A 17667-nucleotide genomic window follows, 5' to 3' on the forward strand; every position below is an offset into this window, starting at 1 on the left:
GGGATCCTGAATAGGGCTGCTAAGTCACAGTAGCAGCTGCTGGATTGCACTCACAGAGTTGGTACCTACAGGATGGACACTTCCAGATTCACTAGTCCCGTGTCCATCACCACTGGTCCATTGACATAGGACTTTTGGATTTTGGTACATGACAGTGTGCTATTTCTTGTTGTAGGAGCCTACAACTGACTTTGTTTAATGTAAGGAAGCTTGTGCATGTAAACTGAAGTCACACAATCTTGTCATGGTTGAGATGTGGGCCCAGTGACAACAGGAGAATTCCATCTTGCTGCAGCTTTCTCCTATTCTTACATCCGTTAATATCCTGATATTCTTTTCTGCCTGATTCACTGTTGAGGACTTGGGGTTGGACCATGGGTTCTTTGGAAACTCCCCTCAGGCCTGCTTGCCATGGGTGACCCTTCCAAGACTGTGAGAATCTGGGTGACATACCTTTGAGGATCATTTGAACACACCAGCCTCTCCACTACTGCAAGATCTTAGTCCATAGAGAGGTAACACAGATGTGTGTTTGTGGATAGCAAACAGGGATAGGTCACTGAGAATCCATGGCATGGGGCTGCTGCAGCCAGCCAAAGCTGCTAGAGGCAGGAAAGACTCTTCTCCCACTCCTACACCAACTCCCTTCCCTCTGTATCAGTCTCCAGTGATTGGCTGAGATATTTTCAGAGTCATTAGCTATCCTCTTCGAGAACTCCTGGATGTCAGGTGATGACCTGGATGATTGGAAAAGGGCAAATATAGAACTAATCTTTAAGAAAAGGAAAAGGAGGATCCTGGGAATTATAGACCAGTCAGCCTGACCTGAACTCCTGGAAAGATCCTGAAGCAGATCTTCAAGGAATCTATTGTGAAGCACTTAGAGGAAATGGTGTTATCAAGAACAGCCAGCATGGAATTGTCAAGAGCAAGTCGTGCCTGACTAAATACACACTGGAGAAAAACTAAGCAGGCTGCAGTGCTACAGGCAAGGATCTGGGTAGGTTATAGTAGACCACAAGATGGATATAAATCAACAGTTTGTTCCCATTGCTGAAAAAAATCCAACAATATGCTGGTTTGTATCACATGCAAATCTATTCAGCACTGGTGAGGCATTAACTGGAGTACTATATCCAGTTTAGGGTCCTGAACTTCAATAAGGATATGGACAGATTCTAAAGAGTTCAGAGGAGAGTGACAAAAATGATTAGGGGCCTAGGCAACAGGATTTATGAAGAAAGGCTGAAAGATTTAGGATTATTATTCTGGAGAAGAGAAGACTGAGAGTGGATTTGATAACAGTCTTCAAATGCCTGAAGAGCAATTATAGAGAGGATAGAGACAGGCTTTTTCTCTGTGGCCATAAAAGAGAGAATTAGGAGATATAGCTTCTATCTGCAGCAGAGGAAATTTAGGATGGAGATTAGGAAAAACTATAGATCTCCATCCTTGGCAGTTTTCAACAGCAGGTCAGACAGACACTTGGATGATTTAGTCAGGGACAATCTGGTCATGAGCAGGACACTGTAAGAGATAACCTTCACAGGTCCCTTCCAGCCCTACTTTCCTATGATCCTATTTCCTGGACCATCCTGGATACACCATCACACTATGTTTGACAATGTAAACCAAAACACCATGACAAAACATACCCAGTTTGCCAGTCCAGTTTATCAAAGCTCAACTAGGAAGTTAGTGGCTCAAATATTCAAATGACAAGTGATTTTGGGTGCTTCATTTTTTAGGCTGGCATTATTTTAAAAGGATGTCTACAAATATTACCCCTTTCTAGGTATCCTAACATAATCCTAATCTAATGTGACTAATCTTTTAAGGATGCAAACAAGATTTGACCCCATGTTATATATTTCATTAGTTTGCAGATACTAGCAATACCTCATTTCAATATTGCAATACTTGAAAACAGGTGAGATGAGTTATCAGAGCTAGGGGGAAAAGTCAAATGGACAGAAGCAGGACAAATTATCTACAGATTGAAAAAAATTAAAAATCTGGCTATCGCATGTGTATCTGTATATTTGCACTTCTCTATATCTTAGTTTTAGAGCTGTAGTTAAGCAGACTGTTTCTTCATAGGAAGAATTATTATAGATATGAAATGAAGACACGAGTATTGTGACTTTTATGTTGTTTTGAGGTATCATCTCCAAAATCACAGTTTTTGTAAAAAGGCAGGTAAAGTATCTAGTACCTTTGGGACAACTGAAGCTGCAAATTATTTTAGGAAATTTTTAATTAGGCATGTTAAAATGAAGATAAATGATTGGTATAAACTGACCAGCAATAGAAAGAGATGTTGAAGATGGATGATAGATAATGCAATACAAGACACAGAAAAACTGCCAGTGCTAACTAGTAGTATTTTTTCTCCTACTTGATCTTTTTTGAAAATATATGGGAGGGAAGAGTCACATAGCATCCTTTACATAAAATATGGGGGAGAACTGAAAGACACTAAACAAAATAAAAGGTTATTTATTTAGGATGCTGGACATAACACCCATAGAAAGTCATGGTGCGTATTACAGGTTTTATCTGAGTCATCATTCAGATCACATAATACTGGAATAGACTGCTGGGTGCATTGTAGATTGCATCATAACCCTGGGAGTCAGATGTGTGGTTGAGGAGACCTGATATTTGAAAGGGGTTACCAAATAAATTCTGTAAAGTCAACCAAGTGCTTGCAATTCCTATTTTTAAAATGAATGTTGTCAGATCTTATATTACTACAAACCCTGAGGGTCAATTTTTGGAGCCTAGTGGTCCTGGAATGAATAGAAAGTATAATAATGGTAAAGTATAAGTGGTTGAAGGTACTACAAAAGGGATAAGAAATCTATGACCATTTTCTTAAATACATAATATTTTAGAGTAAAAATAAACAATAGTGATTACCCAAAACCAAGACAAAAAAAATTGGTCACAAGCTGGTGACACTACTGAGTGTCATTATGCCTAATATTTAGGTTTTGATGGAATCCAGAAGCCAAAGTTAAGCACCTAGGCTCTTTATAATCTGTGTGTGTGGGATCTAAATCCACCAGCATACTGATTTGTGGCCAGGAAAGGTCTGAAGACAGGGGTGTATCTGAAAAAAAACCATCCTGTTCAAACACTTAGACATCTTAATAAGTGTCAAGCAGAAGAATCTGACCTCTGGGAATGCACAATCAAAAACACTCTCTTAAAGGTGAACATCTCATTCTTTCAAGAATTAAGCATGATCAAGACTCACTCTTTTCTTCTAAAACATAACAGCATTAAAAGTGGATGTCAATGTTCTCTCACACCATAACTTGGTATTTCAAGCACTCCCAAGATGTGGGAACTAAGGTTCAATTCTGTCCCTTGCAGAAGGAGTTTAACTCACAACCTATACTCCTGTGAAGCAAATATTGCAAGAAATTCTCTATATTTTGGAATATGGAGAAAGCACGCATGTAAACTTGCTACGAGGGTACTCACCTGAGCAGGAGAATAGGTGTGTTGACCTGGTAAAGAGGGGTATTCCTGAGGCTAGGTAAGGAAGTGTTCAGGCAAGATAGAATGCTGAATTAACCACTGAGGTGGCTAGTATGTTGAGGAAGACCATGAACACACTTGTGCAGAACCGACATACAGAAAATACTTAGTGATCTCTCAAATAAATCCTCAATTAACACAGATAGCTTCCAAGCCAGGGTTTATTTTCATCTCCCATTCTGTCCTATCCCCACAGATACAACCCACCATCATTTTCCAAATGCTTTGTTCTAAGGCCAGAGAACACAGCATTTGGCTGTTTAAACATGTTTAATAAAAGTTATTTGGGATTACAATCAAGTGAACTGTTTTTTCTTTGCATTTTTTGGTCTTTATACTATGGTGTCCTCTTTCCTTTCTGTACCACTGGAAGTAGTTTTCTAGGGCCTCCCTTATGACAATGCCCTAAGCAGTTGCAATGCTTTCTCAAGTCTCATTGTCTGGGGAGTGGTCTCAGCTGATGAGCCTTTGGGCCTCCACTGCACAGGCTTTCAGGAAGGTCTCCCTCTTGGTTGTACAGATGTTATGCAAAATGCATGCCAGGACACAGGCAGAGGGAGAAAAAAAATATTTTGAGGGGGCTGAACACATGCACACATGCATACATATGCACTCTCCCCTCCCTCCCCCCCCACCCAGCAGGTAAGTCTGTGGGGGAAGGGGAATGGGGAGGAGGAAAGGGTATAGTGGGGCAGATTGAGGCCCCCATGGTGAGGGAGGAAGTGGGGCACAGGCAGAGGCAGGGGACTAGGATGAATGGGGCCCCGGCCAGGCTGGGTAGTGGGACCATCAGAACCCAGGGGGCTTGTCCAGCGGTACGGAGGGGCTCCTGCCACTATATGCATCCCAGCGAAGGCTCAGGGGGCACGTCCCGCGTGATCTGACCGTGGGGCAGAGGCTACTCCTGCTGAGTCCTGTTACTCATTAGCCAGAGCAGACAGGGAGCAAACACCAGCACACATTGCTTGCAACTGCTTTATTCACAATGGAGACAGCTTCAGGTGAGCTCCCTCACAGACACACAGCCCATGAAACCAGGGGAGCAGCCTCAAACAATACTTCTTTTCATATTTATAGACTTTAGTTCAGGTTAGTTAACATTCACTCCACCTTCATTCCTCTTCCTGCTCCACCCATTTCTCCTCCTATCTCAAGCTCCACCTCTGTTTACTTCATTAGCGTGGAATTGCCTATGCATTTCATTCATTTACATGTCTTTTTGCTATGAGCACATGTCTAGGACCTTGACTCTTGCTCTTCGGTCAATGGGCGGACTTTGACCAAAACCTGGAGGCTTCTTCACCAATCACCATTCACCTTTTTGCATATGTTCATCTTGGATTCTGTTACCAATTATGTATTATTTTTCACATTCCAGTCTGTCTTTCTGTCTCGTGTTGTACCATTTTCCACATTCCTAAAGCTTCACCTCATTCACAGCATGCAGACTCACACAGACTCACTTCAAAGACACAGTTAAGATGGCTACTTAGCATAAGCAAATGGCTAGCTTAGCATAAGCATTCATAAGCAAAATCTGCTTGCCTAAGTACCTTGCAATATACTTTTAATATATCATTCTGCTTTGTGGTCAGCAGCTTCACTAGGCCACAGGTCATGCCTTTATTCAGCTGCAAATCCAGTGCTCCCTAAGTTCCAAATATAGTCACCCTAACACTTTGCACCCCACTGAAGCTGCCACTGCCTCTAGAGCAGTGTGACACCACATGTGTTCCACCACTGGGCAGGCAGGGGGCGCAGCACAGCCCAGTGGCAGCAGGCATGTGGTGTTGTGCCTGTCCCAGGACAGCTGCAGCAGGGCACAAAGCACAGAGTGCAGCAGCAGCCACCTCTGCCCCATGCACAGATTGGGGGGAACCTGTGGTGGGAGTTGCACCCCTGGACAAGTCTCCCAGGCTCTGATTGTCCCACCACCTGACTTGGTCAGGGCCCCATTCACCCAAGCCCCTGCCCCTACCTGTGCCCTGCTCCCTCCCTCACCACAGGGGCCTTGATCTGCCCCCCCCCCCGCCGCCACTTCCCTTCACAGAATCAACTAGTACTTTCCTGCTGTGCTGGGCAGACAGTGATCCACATGCCAGGCTGCGTGTGCGACCCTCCCCACCCCTGCTGCAGCCACTAGGCCGGGCTGCCTTGTGGCCCTATCTGCTGCCCCATTTTGGGGGGGGCTGAGCCCTGTTAGTGCTGACCTTCTACCGCTTATGTGCCAGGGGCAGGTATAGCTACCTACCATACAGATAGGATGTCCTCTACCGTGCCTCATGGAAAACGGAGTTTGTCTTTCCATGTTCATAAGATATTGAATGCAAATCAGTGTTCTAATAATAACTTCCAAGCAACAGGATGAAATAAGGAAAAGTACATTCCATTAAGAAAAGCAAATCTTGAACTGCTTACCTTCCCTCGCAGATGCCTGCAAAGATTAAACAAAATATAAAAAGTTTCCTGATACAGTATATTAGCTGCAACACACAGAAGCAATACTGACATGGTTAATTGTACTTTAATCTACCAGGACTGTTTCCAAATGGTAATCTGAACAGCAACAAATCAGAAATGTGTGGTCAGTCATTGAACTTACAGTACACTGACGTACTGCCAAGTTTCAGCTATGAGAGGCAGTGTGTAAATAAATAGTGGCTTAACAGATCTAAGGAGGTGATACTTCCCCTCTGTGCAGCATTAGAAAGGTTGCAGATGGAGTACTGCATCCAGTTTTGGGGGATCGGACTCGATGATCTAGTGAGGTCCCTTCTGATCCTAAAAATCTATGAAATGTATGAAATATAAGATAAAAGTGGTTGGAAAAAATGACGTTTCAGAAGTTAATCGCATAGTACCATTACATTGCAAATAGTGGGAGGTAACAGAGGATTTTTATAGAGCATACCAGTGTCCCAAATTCAGCCTGAGGGAACATGGATCAGTGTGTCTTAAATGAGAAAGACACAAATGAACTTGATAACAACATTATATATCTCCAGGAATACTGGCAGCTTAAAACATAGACTCTCTGATTCTGGGGGCTATATCCTTAGTTGATACAAGTCAGTGAAACTTGGCTGACTTCAGTAACCTCAATTTAAATGCTGGTTACTGCACAGTCATTTATAACTTGATTATGCAAGTACTAAATGACTGTGCAGTAACATCTGAGCAGTGGGTGTTCTGTGCAGCCTTACCCAGTGACTCTCAGGTCATTTCCCAGGCCATCTGTCCCAGGGAGAATATATATGTTATTTAACCACCTAAACAAGAGCTTTTCTTAATAGAAAAAAGGAAGGTAGCAGAATTTAAAACCAAGTTGAAGCTCAGTATGTGAACAAAATTCACTCTAGAGAGAGGACACCAATACAGACATTAGAAAGAAAGGGGTGGGGGAAAAAGCCTGAAAGAAACTTTATTACTTATTCAGTGACACCAACCATTCTGAATGATGTACATGTTAGTCAAGATACAGATAGGAAGGTTGTTTAGTAACTACTCATTCCTTCTCCTAGGTACCATTTGAGTGTATTTAAAATATGTTTAAAAATAGAGGGGAAGGAGAAGATCTTTACCCCAATAGGTTAGGTAACTTACCTGGGAAATAGGAGATCTTCACTCTACCTCCCATCAGCTTATGAGTAAGTGCAGGGTTCAAGATCTGTAAAAAGAGAGAGCAAGCAAAATAAATCCAATTGTGTAGCCCAGTGATAAATGCATTGCCATGACAAGAAATGACCCTTGGTTCTGGCCTTTGTTCCCAATATTGTTTCTATATATACTGCAGTGACTATATAACACAACAATAATAAGTGCCAGGCCCAGAACCCATGGCTGTCTCCCACCTAGAACAGAATCTGCCTCCTTAGGTCACAAATGTAGGTTCCCTTTTGCTTGCATACCTTCTGATTTGTGTAAGATTCTTATTGAGGCTGCCCAGTAGGCTAGTTTCAATACTTGGGGTGAACACTCTAGGCCTGTTTAATCACCTTGCAGCTAGGACACTTTCCTGGGAAGTGGGAGATGTAATGAGGAGGCTTATAACCCAGGTATCTATCCCACAATGCACAATATCATTATGGCTACAAGTGTGGCCCCTAGTGTTTTTATTAAATTTTAGCTTAATACAATGGAATAAATTTCCATTATTCCCTATTGGTAAGTACATACACTTTTTACCAGTTCATTCAGTTTTTCTGTCTCTACACAATCTCTTAAAAAGAAAGACAGAATGAAAATAAATGTGCTGGACAAAAAAAAGAATAGGAAAGTAGTTATTTCAATAAAGCCAGAGAAAAAAAATAGCATAGGATTATACCGGGAAAATAATATTGTATAGATCTATAATAGAAATTGTCCATGGTAGAATAAAAACCACTACAATGCCATCCTAAGGCTGCAGTGTTGTCTGTGCTAAATGATCATAATAATATTTCTTCTATGATCTAGATGGAGTTGCAAACCACACTTTGGGAGCAACATAGGTTTATGAACCATAACTTATTGTAATCTGTGCCAATGTTTTCTGCTCACTGAGTCTTGGAAACACTTGGGAAAGGAAGAGAAGCAGAATTCCTTGACATTTCTTTCCTGACGATGTTGTTCACAAAATAAATAACAAGCAAGGGAGAACACTGTAACATTTGAATACAAGAACACATATAAGGTGAATGGAAAATATTATTTTACTTAAAACCCTAGCCTATTGTACTTGTATGTCTCTATGCTCTCATGCAAGTAATATATATATATATATATATATATATATACACACACACACACACACACACACACACACACAAACTACACAAAAGTTCTACAGCAAAAATATTTATACCCAAAAGCTTGCAAAGAAGAATTTTTCCAACCAATTGGTCTAATAAATTATCAGATTTACCCAAACAACCTTGTCTGCCTACAGCAAGAAAAGTATTTTGGAATTCATTTAACTCATTTGGAATTTAGGATCAGAACAGGAGATGGGCAAACTACCTGAGAAAATAATTATTCTTCTATCATAATTACTACCTCCTTTAAAGAAGCAATTAATTTGAAATAGTTTGTGTAAAATTCTCATCTCCTGCAATATAAATGGAATGTCTTGCTGAATGGAAATGCTGTGCATGACTTGTCCTATGGTAGGAGCGGATCTAAGTGGGGTTGCAGTGACAGAGATGCACCCTCCTTTCCGTCAATTATGCTAGGAAAGTAGCAGCTGTGGAATTGTTTTAAGTCTCCAAAGCAATTAGGAATCTGATTTTCAGGCTGGGGAACAAAAAGTGACATTCTCTTCTCCCTGCAAGCAGAGGAGACTGGAATTCCTTGAAACTCATATTCTGTCACAAGGAAGGATCTTCCCAGTGCAAAAATAGACCCTCCCTCACTTCTCCCTCCATTCTCAGTGGTACCTCTCCTTCACTTCTCTCCCTTACCCCCTGGCTCTCTGCTGCTGATGTCTCTAGCTGTCCCAGGAGGTAGGGGCTCAGGGAGAGCTCCAGAGTTTCTCCTGATCACTTCAGCCACACTCTGTGGGAAGTCAGGCTTGGTAGAGTGGGTAGATGTCCTGTGTTCCCTTTCAGCCTGTGAACAGATGCAGGGGAAGGGATCCTCCTTGCTGACCCTGTTGCTGCCTTTAGCCAAGTCTAGTTCCACCTGCAGCCCAGCTGCAGCAGGGCACGAGTGGATCTTAAGCCCCTACCTCCAGATCAACTGGGGACAGCTGCAGCAGCAGGTGGGAGACAGGGGAAGGAAGGGCAGGGCATGGAATGGGATGCGCCCCTACGCACAGAGAAGAGTGGGGAGAGAAGATTCTTTCATGCTTGAAGAACTTTACAAAAGACTTCCACATGTGCAGTGTGGTCTGCCAATGCTGCTGTGCTGGGAGTAGAAAGGCCACCCTGCAGAGCAGGTCACTGCTCACACACACCTCATTTCAAAATCTTGGATTGCCCATGAGTTCCCCCACCCTGCTCTGTCCCCCAGGAGCAGAAATGGAAAGAGGGAACACCCTTGCCTACTTCTGCTGCTATTGTTGCTGTTCTCAGCTCAGCCCTGCTTCTTGCTGGAGCAGACAGGATCAGCTTTGAAGCTTCCACGTCTTAGGAAAACAGTGAAAGGCAAATGAGGTGGGGCAGGGTGTGCTTTTTATCACAGAGGGAAAGGGGAGGGATTCCTATGTACTTTGGGGACATTTTAACGTTACCAGAGTCTCCCGCAGCACAGAGGGGGAGAAGGGAGTCTGGGAGCAGGGTGCAGTCATCCCTCCAGTGAAGCACCATGATTCGCCAAAACCTGGATTCTGCCCCTGTCCTCTGTCATGGGTCAACCTGCTGAATCCAGACACCGTAGGCTAACCAGTAAAAGAAAAAAGATAAATCAGATCATTATTTAGAAATTGCAGGAAGTTTTCCATCATTCTTGGATAGAAAAATACAGTAATGTAGCTATAAAGTCCTATGCAAATCTTCAACAACTATATACTCTTGCAATGGGGCTGGATGCTACAACATTGTATCCAGTAGTACACTTAACATTACACAGATCCACCTGGCTCAGAGCTACTCTGGGAGGCAGGTGCCCAGGACTGACCCACCCCCACCTCCATGCCCTCTGCCAATCTGGGTGGCTTGGAGCTGCTCTCCCCCCTCCCCTCCCCCCAGCAGCCAAGGGAAGTTCCTGACTCCCTGTAGTGCCATTCTGGGCTGGTAGAGGGCACTAGGGGCAGCCCTTGCTTGGCAGAGGGCATGGGGAGGAGGTCAGGCCTGGGCACATGGGAACTCCAAGCTCCCTGTGGCTTGGAGCGGTCCCCAGCTTGTTAACTGCTCCCTGGAGCTTGGGGCTAACCTGTGGCTCCCTGCTGCCCGGGCTGACAAGGAGCAATTTGCTCCTAGTCAGTGTCTATATGTGCACTTTGTTGCATTAATTTAATGCACCTTTTTCTAGTATCTGTATCTACTGGTACTAGAAAATGGCACATTAGATTAATCTACTGTGCTGTAATTGCTGCACACGTGAAAACAGTGATGCTTTATTGTGCATTAGTCTAATGTGCAGTAAAGCACCTTGTGTAGGCACCCCCAGCATGTGTTCTCCATATCTTAAATTGCAAGGGTCATTCTTAAGAGACTGTTGCTGGAAGTCCATAGTGGAAAAGGAAATCAGTTTATGCCTTCCCCATCCTCTTACTCTATAATTTAGCACAGTGAAAACAGTATGCTTACAAAATCCAGAAACCGATAAAGTCCAAAAATGTCACCTTACTGGTATATAATAGACTTTTGTTTTCAGGCATATGTCAGTTGTTTTGACTGAATGCTGAGTTATCAGCAGGGATTCTGGTTTTCTCTTTAAAAAAAAAATCCCCAAATTTCAGATAAAAAAGTAACCCAAAATCTACATTTCTCCATGATTAAATTGAAACTCCACTAATAGATAGGTATATTTATAGTGGTGTTTCATTTTAATCCCAGAAAAAGTGTGGATTTTGGGTTACTTTTTTAAAGCAAAATATTGGGGATTTTTTATCAGAAAAAAACAGAAGCCCTGATGATCAGCTTTTTATGTAAAACTTTTGAAAATATTAGGTAAAAAAAAATAGGTAAAAAGTTAGGAAGGTTTTGCAAAGTTTAGTTTTGTAGTTCTGTAATTTGGGCATCTAATTTCTGATTTATCACCAGGGATCCTAGTTTTCTCTGATAAAAAAATCCCCAATTTTCAAGTTTAAAAAGGTAACCTAAAATACACACACACACACACACACACACACACGTATTGTGTGTGTGTGTGTGTGTGTGTGCGCATATGCATTACAATGCTTCAGGATGGGCAGCAGGGGTTAATTGATTTTTAACAGCCTGGGTCTCATACAGTTTCTCAGCCTTCAGAAGCAAACAGGTTGTCTAACAAACAATGTATATATATAAATGGAATGTCTTGCTGAATGGAAATGCTGTGCATTATTTGTCTATGGTAGGGGCGGATTTTTATATATGTGTGTGTGTGTGTGTGTGTGTGTGTGTGTGTGTGTACATATATATATATATATATAAATTGTTTGTTAGACAGCCTGTTTGCTTCTGAAGGCTGCAAAACTCTGTATGTGAGACCATATATATAGTACATATATATATGTGTAGTGTACCACACACACACACACACACACACACAGAGTGTTTTGTACATAGACATACACACATATATACATATGTATAAATATATAGTGGTTTCATCTTGTTCATGGACAAATCTGTATTTTGGGTTACTTTTTTTACCCCAAAATTGGGTTGTTTTGATTTGTTTTGTTTTGGTTTTTTTAATCAGAGAAAACAAGGATTCCCTGTTTATCACTATGGTTTGGCCTGGTTGATGGTTTAAAGTTTTATCTATACTAGAAAAGTTCTAAGTGACCTACCTTAGCATTCATTTCACACTCCATTGATCTGAAATCACACAGCCTATGTAACATATCTTCAAAAAAACGTGAACATTCAGATTTATTTCCTGTCATTTTTGGTACTGACCACATACCACATACTACTTACCACCAAATTCGCATCCCACAGTTCCCTTATGAAACATACAAAGCCATTTATCTTCATTCTGTGGTCAAAATGTAATGCAACTCTCTTGTCTGTATTCTTTAATGCAGATTGACCAAGTTGGCTGCAAGCTTAGTAGTACATCAAATCAGGAAGCCCTTGCATTTCATTAGAACAGACTTACATTACATCCCGAAGAGAGGGAGAGAAAGACAGAAACATATTTGTTGTATGCTTAGTGTTTTCAAACTAGAAATTATCATTTTCTAGCTCGTACTTTGAAATGTAGGCCTTAATCATTTCTTTTCCTTCCAGACTTCCATATTCTTAATCCCATAGTAAAAATACATTTTCAAGTGTTGTACAAATCTTTAAGGCATTTTTGTTCTCAACTTATCTATTTCAATATGCCATAGTTCTTTGACTTTGGTAGAATCGTCCAAATGTATGCTACCACAACCAACAGCAGATTCTGTATCTGAACTTGATTTTATTGCCTGCATTGATTCAAGGAATTAGCATTTTTTCTAATCCACAAGAATAAATAATAGGTTACAAAAAGTGAAGGTGAACTTATTGTATTTCTTCAGTTCTTTTGTTAATATTTTCTATACATTAAATTTTTGTCTTTCATTTACAACAGCAAAAATTAAATTTGGTTATCTGAAGTGTTTTATTTGGTAAAAGTTATGCTGTGGGGGTTTTTGCCTTCCTCTGTTGTGAGGGACATGGTCTTCATCCTTGTAGTTCTCAAGTGCATCTTAAAGATCCTTGCAGCAGCATAATACTGACAGCTCTTGTACCCCATTTACATGTGGCAGATTAGGGTGCTCTTGATGTCTTTGGTTTATGTGCCTTGTAAATATGTGGTAGGATTGATTGTGTAGGTTTCCAAATAGGTTCAACAAGGACTTGTTTAGACAGAGATGATCCTGCCTTGAGCAGGGGGTTGGAGCAGATGATCTCATAAGGTCCTTTACAACACTTCTTTTTTATGATTCTGCGGAGTTTAGACTATTTCTTTGGAAGTTACAAGAAATAATTCATTTTTTTCTAGGCTTCAGAGTTCCCATAAGAGAGACAAAGTGTTCTGACCCTGTGTATCCTGCCTCGGGGAGTCTGTGTTAAATTATGATCTCTCATTTGACCCAGTGACCTGCCAGAATTCACTATCCTGTGCCAGGCTGAAGCAGTCCTGTTATATGCATTGTGCTTATGCGCACTGGGAGTTCAAGTGAATTAACCAAAATGGTAATGCCTCTAATTGCACTACAACCCTGGTTGGAGGTTTTCATGTACCAAGGCTAAACTGAAGCAAACTAAAAACTGCTTTACTCCTGAATGAGAGGATACATATGCACGCTTTAAGTTACGTATTTTAAGGGTTAGTCTACATGGTTTTGAGACAGTATATTAGGTAGGATGGGAAATGGCAATGCACTAATTCTTCTGCTTTCACCGGATGGACATGCTGCACAGCCCAGGGCTGCTCTGACCCTGCTCAATGTCCTATGGAGGGGCTGGCCAGGGCACAAGGGTGCTACAGTAAGGTGCTAGCCATCAGGCAGTCCCCACACTATAGCACCCTCATGCCCCAGCCAGCTCTGATCATGGTCTACACATGCATTACAGTGGAGTAAACAACTCCACTGTAGGTTAATACTTGTGTTGGCCAGTACTATTCTACAGTGGGATTATTTTTTTTTCTGAAGGTTCTGCTAGCCCATTTCATTTCTAATAACTGAGCAGCAGGTCTGGGGAGATGTCTGGGTAGGCTGTCAGAATGAACAGTCCAAATGATGACTGTTTGTTAGAGTGGGAAGATAGGACATTGTATCTTAATGGATATATTTGTCAGGTTCAGGAAAGGTATTTCCTTCGGGGGCTGAAGGCCAGAGGTCAGATTCAATCTTTTCTGTAATATACTGGAAAATATAATTCCCAGAAATTAGGTCAAATGGGTATCAGTCTGAAATCAAAAATGTAGTTAATAGTGATGGGGTTACATGAACATGAACCTATTCACTATAATTCATAGAAATACTTAAGGAAAATTTAGGTCCTTACGGTCAAGAGTGCAATCCAAAGTCCCTGCCTAACCACTAGTACTTTGGCAGCTAAAGTTCTGCCATTATGCATGATCATAAACACTTTGGCAAGGTTAAGGGTCTCAGCACCTATTGCATACTTAGGCCCTGTTAGGAGCCACAAAACAAACATCTCTGTACCCAAGACCTCTGAAGAGTAACAAGAAGCCCCTTCTTGCTTGCACTCCCCAATTTGTGCATTTCTTTTTCCTTCTGAGTATTGTCAGAGACGTAACATACTTATTGCATGGGTGTGCCAAGGCTCAAAGCAAGCCAGAAAGCTGAAGTGGCTTTCTGTAAGAGAAACCCAGAAACTACATCTAAGTGTCACTAAAGAAAACAAAAGAACTAAACTATCCACTTCAAAGACTGTAAATATATCCTGGTGCTAACCTAACTCACTCACTGTCCCCTGAAGCCTTTGATCCTCACTACCTCACATTACATGTTTATATATTTCTTACAGTGCATTTTTATATTTCATCTGTCTCATCTTTACCATGGCGTTTTCCATTTAATAGTTTATACTTTTAAACCCTTAAGGAATGTACTCCCTGTAGAATAAAGGTACACCCTGGACCATTGTTAAAAGCTGCATTGAAATTGTATTTGTAAAGTGATAAAATCTGCTGTAGTGGGCTTATTTTGAGGGACCACTCTGAGGCCTGTCAGAGCAAGGGCTCCAAACTGCACATAGGGAGACAAGCTCAGAGTGATCTTAATGGTGACCTTCTGGGTTTGGTGACCTTCTGCCTGTAAACATGTGTGGTCACCTCATATTAAAGGTATCTAGGATCCCCTGGGTGCCAGGACCTGCTGCTGAAGAAGCAAGGCTGAATAGACAAGCCCAAATGAGCTTACCAATAGATGACTTAGTCTCATTGAGGGGTTAGAGTTCAGAAGTGCCCTTTCTCCTGCATTTTTATGGATGAAGTACAGGCTATCGTGAATCCATTCCTTTAACAAACATTCAGAAGAAATGTATTCACTTAATTCAGGTCTATACATTTTAATATGGGGACCAAACACCCAAAAAAAAAAAAAATGGTGTGGTTCTCTGTCCAAACTCAGAACTACTCTATATAGCCACAAATTACATTACTTGTGGAAAATATAACAGACTTTTGTTTCACCTGATTTTCTGTCTTTTCCCAAGTGACCTAAGTATTAGGTATTTGAATTTTTCCCTTCACATGCTGTATAAGGTGGTGTGCCTTTTGATTCAAGCTTGTCATCATTACATTACTTAAAAGAACTAAAGATGCAATTAATGTCTAAGGTAATTTTAATGGCATTTCACTAACATTCAATACTAGTTCCTTGAATACCCTATAATGACTTTTAAAAGTAATTAATACCCTTTTTCTAATTCATTTTTATATCTTCCTTTCTCCGCTATATAAATAAGAATCTCTATTAAATAACTCCTACTCAATCCAATACTGTACCCAGAACAATTAAAATATTTCAGAGAATACATTTAGTGAGGGCGGGCATATTCTCCCATTAGCCTTAAAAGCATGGTTAATTATGTACAAAAAGGTATTTTACATTGTGTAAATGGAAGATTTGACAAAAAGCATAGCCATAGCCACAAAAGATAGACATATACTTAGAATTTATAGAACTGATAAAAGAAACACAGGTTTTTAGCTAATGTGGATTAAAATCATGTTTTAAATAATTGAATAAGGTATTTCAGTATCTTTATATACTGTGGTTTGAGATGCCAATACTTAGTGTTATTTAGCTCTTGTTTATAACAGGACAAACTTATGAAATGCTGGTTTCCTAGGTCTATTTCTTAAGAAAATAATGTGGCTAACTTGTGAAATAAATAGCAAATACTTGTTCTAAGGCATGGGCTTACAGATATATATGAGAAATTGATAGGGAATTAATGGTTCACTACCACATTGGTTCAATGAAAATCAGAATCTTAAACTTCAGTCTCAACAGGATAGATAAGGATTTGCTTTGGATAGTTTGATAGGGATGATCCAGGAAGGGGTTTGGATTAGATGACCTCCAGAGGTCCCTTCCATCCCTACTTTTCTATGATTTTATGATTCTCTTTAGTCTTTCTTTGCCTCTGGTCAGTATCTTGGGGACAGAAGACCTATACATAGAATTTTTGGTCTATGGGAAAAAAAATGTGCTTTGTTATAAAAGTTGGATTATATTTTTACATTTCCATGGAAGAGAAAAATGTTATGAAAATAACTGAGGCATTTTATTTCAATCTTCTAAACAAAAACGAGTAGTAGTGCAAGCTCCAAACCTCCTTGTTTTCTTATTGCTACTTACGGTTCAGCTCTCCATCAACCTTAGAAGACTCATGGGAAGCAGGGATGCTACAAGCCCTGGATCTAACAAGGCTTTGGCTCCCAGATCTGCAGCAAGGAATTTAAAACCCTGAGAGACCTCATTTAGGTGAGGTATGGAGCTGGGAGTGTTGCCCCAGTTACAGTCAGGCCCTCCAAACTTGAAGCCTCATAGCAGAAATCCTGGAAGCTTTGAGATGCCCTAGTTCAACTTCTGGTTCTCTGAAGCTCTTTCATGCAAAGCTGAAGATCTCAGGTACTCCATGAATATGCAGACTACATATAAAAGCATGGCATAATGATGTAGCAGTATCCATTCCTGTTAATTTACTTGTTTTCTTGAAATGGTGAGACTAGGAATGGTGCGTGCATGTGTAACAAGGCCCTGCCCTGTTACAGGTCTTGGGGGGGATCTGAACAGCCCCACACCCAGAAACACCTCTGCACACCCACCCCAGACCTGGAAGAACTCACCAGAGGCTGGGGAACCAGGTCCTGGAACATAGTGAGTCCCTCAGCAAGGGAACTGACACAGGTGTGGGAAGTGAGAGAAAGTTAGCCATGTGAGCCCAGATGGGGAAGGATAAAAGACACTGAAAGCAGCCTCAAGGGTCTGCACCTGGCCAGGAAGTAGGCTGCCTGGAGCCACAAGGGGTTAAGCAGCCACTAGGAGCAGGATTCTTCTCTGTTTGCTTGCTTGATCCTTTGCTTTGTTGCACAACTCTGCAGGCTCTGGAAAGCCTCTGAAAGATAAGAGGCAACCAGGAGGTGAAAAGCCTGGAAGAACCACTGGAAGACTGCTAAGTGCTAACTTATTTGTTTAACTTATTTTGTTTGTTTTTGCATTGCTACCAAGCCTGGGTGGCCTCCAAGTATTATCGCCTAGTCTGGCTGCAGCAGGCACAAGGCCCCTTAACAGGGGGTCCTTGGCCAAAGACGGTAGCAAAAATAAAACTGGTCAGCTCAACTAGCATAACCAAACATAACCTGCTGTGCTCTGCTCATAGCAGCCTACAGCATGCTATTTAGATCATTAATTATCTTGCAACTATTCATGACCTCTATGCCCAACCAAGAAAAAATTACTCAATATGAAGCAGTTGTCCAAGAGCTGGAAAATGCTCTCACAAAAGAGAATGTCTTTGTTGAGAACAGTGATGTCAG

The 17667-nt window shown here is 41.3% G+C and overlaps 2 long non-coding RNA genes across 2 annotated transcripts; both read right to left on the reverse strand.

The window, feature by feature from the left end:
• Positions 1–3809: 3809 nt before the first annotated feature.
• LOC102375296 lies at positions 3810–7206 on the reverse strand. Its single transcript, XR_324101.1, has 3 exons — positions 7153–7206; positions 5968–5983; positions 3810–4056 (listed from the first exon to the last, which is right to left on the reverse strand). It is a non-coding gene; the product is annotated as an uncharacterized LOC102375296 (long non-coding RNA).
• Positions 7201–17053, reverse strand: LOC102375137. Its single transcript, XR_324100.1, has 3 exons — positions 16978–17053; positions 9758–9904; positions 7201–7216 (listed from the first exon to the last, which is right to left on the reverse strand). It is a non-coding gene; the product is annotated as an uncharacterized LOC102375137 (long non-coding RNA).
• Between the last annotated feature and the right edge of the window lie 614 nt (positions 17054–17667).

Source organism: Alligator sinensis, unplaced genomic scaffold (genome assembly GCF_000455745.1).
Source record: "Alligator sinensis unplaced genomic scaffold, ASM45574v1 scaffold286_2, whole genome shotgun sequence".
Taxonomy (NCBI): domain Eukaryota; kingdom Metazoa; phylum Chordata; order Crocodylia; family Alligatoridae; genus Alligator; species Alligator sinensis.